The sequence below is a fragment of the Gekko japonicus genome, unplaced genomic scaffold (genome assembly GCF_001447785.1).
Source record: "Gekko japonicus isolate JY-2015 unplaced genomic scaffold, Gekko_japonicus_V1.1 scaffold853, whole genome shotgun sequence".
Classification (NCBI taxonomy): domain Eukaryota; kingdom Metazoa; phylum Chordata; class Lepidosauria; order Squamata; family Gekkonidae; genus Gekko; species Gekko japonicus.
The window spans coordinates 19,653-24,679 of NW_015164210.1; positions in this window are offsets into that span (position 1 = coordinate 19,653).

Genomic DNA, 5,027 nt, shown 5'->3' on the forward strand with positions numbered 1-5,027 from the left:
GTTTTATATTGGCACATGTTGCCCTTGTCTGTGAGCCGCCCTGAGCCCGTTCGTGGGGAGGGCGGGATAGAAATACAATAAAATAAATAAATAAATAAAGTAACCCAATATAGGAGCTGCGGTGGCTCAAGTGGTTAAGACGCTGAACTGCAGGCTGTGGAGGGTCAGTAGTTCAGCAGTTTGAGACCTGAGTGTGCTGCATGACGGAGATGGGAAGGTAACAGCGTTCCGTGCGCCTTGGTGTTTAGTCATGCCGGCCACATGACCACGGAAACGTCTTCGGACAGCGCTGGCTCTTCGACTTTGAAACGGTGGGAAGGTAACAGCGTTCCGTGCGCCTTGGTGTTTAGTCATGCCGGCCACATGACCACGGAAACGTCTTCGGACAGCGCTGGCTCTTCGACTTTGAAACGGAGATGAGCACTGCAACCCTAGAGTCAGACTCAACTGGCTTTCGAGCAAGGGAACCTTTACCTTTTTAACCCAATACACAACAATAGCTATTCATCAACATCATAATGTAAGTTTCACGATGGATACTTGGGATTTTCCAGTTAAGAACTCCTGAGACTTACATGGTGACTTGTTGATGAATGTATAATGATAGATATATAGTGGCTGCGAGCAGTTGGGCTTGGGGGCGGATTGGATCTGACATACAAAAAATGGTAGCCCCACCAGAAAAAAAAGTTTTGCCCCACAAGCCACAAAATCCTGGCTATGGGCCTGCACCTGAGTGGCCAGGTATAGCAATTGAATGGAAGGACTTCTTCAAGGAAATGCAAGGATATATTCCCCACTTGAGCTCCAGCTGGGTGTGGCTTAGATGGCTGAAGTCCCTAGACTCACTCACTCCCTCCCTCCCTCCCTCCCAAGGGACGATAGATTTGGCAAAGTGAGCTGGCAACAACTGCCTCCATAACAACAAGTAAATAAGCATCGGTGTTACTGGAGCTTGCCAACGCATCCCCGAGAGTTGTGACAATAAATGTCCCACGTGCTAATGTAAGCTGATATCTCGACAGCAGTAAGGGGATTTCTCTATCCTTTTTTTTCTTCTTTAATGAGCCAACAGTTTGCTCCCAACACACCAGTAGGATTTCCTCTCTTCCTCCCCCCCTCCTCTGGGAGTCTGCCGAGGGCTGTCGAACGGAGACAGTTGGGCATATATTATTCATGCCTCTGCGAAAAGCAAAGGTGGGAGGGGGGAGCGTTGGTGGCAAAAGAAAACCCAGACAGCAAGCATTCCTGTTTTGGGCAGGCGAGAATGGCAGAGATTTGGGGAAGTGCCTGGACAGCAGTTTATGCTTCACTGTCTGCAGCAGCAGAGTTTGTGATCTTAATCCTTTGGAGCTCACTTCCAGCCAAAACAAAGCCCGTGGCGCTGCATTCATTCCCCTCCCTTCGTTAGACTTGCTTGTGGCTCTTTCCTCCGTCCCTGCCCTGCGGCCTCCACGGCTGTTTAAATCTAGGTTGCAAGCTTCTCGGGGCAGAGACCTGTCTTTTGTCTCTTCTTTACTCAGTAGAACACCAGGTATGGGGATGAGTCAGTGAGCACGTTTATGGCATTTATAATTCAAATCGTCCTTGTAATAGTTCAGAGTGTTGTTAAGGATCATGTTATGCACTTCCCCAGCCCGGCCAGAATTTCCAGTTGTTTCCAGCTGGTTTTGTTTCCTTTGGATGAGGAAGCACTGGAGGCTAATGGTGCCTTTGCAAGCATTTTAGTTGCAAATAGAGAAGCAATGCATACGCAAAGGCAAGAAGGCACTCCTACAGTAGGCAGCATATTCCCAGAGCACAACTGGCCCATCCCACAAGACTTGGCCTGTAGTTCTCCAGCTAGAACCTCTGTGCATAAAGTCTGGTTTCTCATATGCAGGAAAGAGAATAGAAATTCTTTTTGTAGGAACTGTCCACAGCCATTAAAGCACCATTAGGATGGAGCGCATGAAACTGCCTTATGCTCAGTTATGGCACTGGTCTAGCAACAGGGCTGCCAGGTATGTCCTAAACGCTAGTGGAGGGATGGGGAGGACATTCCAGGAGTGTGAAGTGACGTTGTGTGACATACCTACGTCACCTGGAAGTGACATAGGCACATCACTGACACTGGGGGTGACACTCTGGTTTTTGGGCAAAACTCTATGGTAAAATCAGCCTCAAACCATAGAATTTTGCCCCAAAACCAGTGCATCACACACACACACCCAACATCACCAACGTGCCTACGTCACTTCTAGGTGATGTAGGCTCATCACGTTTATTTCTGGTGATGTCACTGTTTGGGGGGGGATTTCCTCCTGACACCTGGCTGGTGGCAGGCAGGAGCCTGCAAAACTGGGATATCCCCCACCCCATACTGGGGAATGGCAGCCCTGTCTAGCTATTAGAAAAGAGCCTGAGTCCTATAGCAGATTAAAGATTAATGAAATTTGTGGCAGATCAAGATGGGCAGCCGTGTTAGTCTGTCTGTAGCAGTAAAAAAGAGCAAGAGTCCAGCAGTAGCACCTTAAAGACTAACAAAACATGTGGCAGGGGATGACCTTTCGAGACAGCCCCCGTGACAGAGCTGCTTGTGGTCAGGTACCAACCATTGACTGCTTTGTTCCTAAGCTAGACTTTCCTGCCATATGGACATTTGGTTATCAATGGAACTGGCCAGCTTCATCAGCACTACAATGAAGCATCCTGATGCCTAGATTTCACACCTGTCCAGATGCCATACTCTGAGTAAGGTTTTAGGTTACAATATTGGCCACCCCTCTTAGGTAACCTCCCCTTCCCACATGCAACCAATAGGATTTTTTTGGGACGGACTAACAGGTAGGTGGGTCAAGAGGTTGCCACAGTTACCTCGCATCTCTTGGACCCCCTATAAAAGGTGATAACCAGTCACCTGGTTCCCTCTACCTACCTGGCTAGATAGCATCTCCCCCGCAACAACCCCTGTCTGCTTTTACCCTTCTTAAGTCCCACTTGCTATCCCCAACCCTAGCCTCTACTAATCTCTTGATCTGCAGTCAAGAGACCCACACGTTCCGGCTGGTTCTGGCCGTATGTGGATTCCCTTTGTTTCCATTTCTTCCCCTCCATTCCTCTTTGGAACAATCAAGCTGCAAGACAGATAAGTATCACCCATCATCACCCCTACCAGCTAATGCAACTGTGCTTATCTCATACTGTAATTCTTAGGAACTTGATTGAATGTGTGAGTGCATCAGTATTGTTTGCATGAAACCTATTTCTAGTAAAATACATCTATGTTAACTACAACAGCTTCGTTATCCTTCACTGGTAACCCTTGGTGGGATCAGGACCTTAGTATAAATTGGCAAGAACCCATTTATAAATTGCCAATTGCTGTAAATAAAACAATTTGGCTAACACAGGTGAGATTGGATTAGGTGCATGCTTGCTATCTCTTTGTACATCACAGCTAATCCAATCACACCTGCTATTGCCATTTGCCTGCTCATGTCATTCGGCATCTGAAATCGCTCCACTTTCCAATATACAGGACAGATGGACTCACATTCTAGCTGCATCTGAAGAAGTGAGCAGTGACTCACAAAAACTCACCCCCTGGCACAAATTTTGTCAGTCTTTAAGATGCTACTGGACTCTTGCTCTTTTCTACTGCTACAGACGGACTATCACAGCTACCCATCTTGGTCTAGCAAGATCAGTACTGTCTACTCTGACTGGCAGCAGATCTCTGGGATCTCAGGCAAAGGTCTTTCATATCATTTGCTGGTGGTGGAGGAAGGTGCTATCAAGTCATAGCCAACTTATGGTGATCCCATAGGGTTTTCAAGGCAAGAGACATTCAGAAGTGGTTTGCCATTGCTGGCCTCTGTGTAGTGACTCTGGACTTCCTTGGTGGTCTCCCATCCAAGTACCAACAGGGCCAACCCTGCTTAGTTTCCAAGATCTGATGAAATCAGGCTAGCCTGGGCCATCACTTGCTACCTGGTTCTTTTAACTGGAGCTGCTGGGGATTGAACTTGGGACCTTCTGCATGCCAGGCTGGTGTCCCACCACTGAGCCACAGCCCCACCTGTATTCCTTTTGGTCAAATCCCTATCAGATGTCACTTTATGCAAATCTGTAGAAGAAGAAGAGATTGGATTTAAAGCCTACCCTTCACTACCCTAAGGAGTCTCAGAGCTGCTTACAATCTCCTTTCCCTTCTCCTCCCCACAACAGACCACCTGTGAGGTAGGTGGGGCTGAGAGAGCTCTCCTGAGAACTGTCCTTGAGAGAACAGCTCTGAAACAACTTGTGACTGACCCAAGGTCACACCAGCAGCCACATGTGGAGGAGTGGGGAATCAAACCCGGTTCTCCCCGATTAGAGTCCATGCTCCTAACCACTACACCAATCTGGAATAGATATCAATAGATGAATTCACATAACCAAATCCTAGACTCACAATACCATTCCCCTTCTTCAAAAAAGCTTAGCTGCCCTGGCAAAATAGGTTTACTGTTCTCCCAGCAAGTTTCCTGAGGTGGGGAAAGCCAGGTTAACAAGGAAGTTAAAAATCAAACCAGCCTAAAGTGGTTAATAATTAGATATTCACATATATTGCAAAGGTAGTTCCTTATCAGTGAAATGTTTTTATTCCTTAGACCAAACTATCCAAGTATCTGTCTTAATAATAAGAGTCTTCAAGTTGGAAGGGGTCTTGCGGGCCATCTAGTCCAACTCTCTGCTCGGTGTAGGAAATCTGAAGCTAGAGTATCGCCAACAAATGGTGGTTCAGCCTCTGCTGTAGGGATGCCAGCCCCCAGGTGGGACCTGGGGGATTCCCCGGAATTACAGCTCATCTCCAGACTACAAAGATCCATCCCCCTGGAGAAAACGGATGCTTTGGAGGGTGGGCTTTTTGGTATTGTGCCCCAATGGGGTCCCTGACCTCCCCAGGGTCCATCCCCAGAACTCCAGACATTTCCCAACTTTGATCTGGCCACCTCTACCCCTCCATCCCCCTCGGGTGGCTGGGGGGACCTGGTAACCCTACT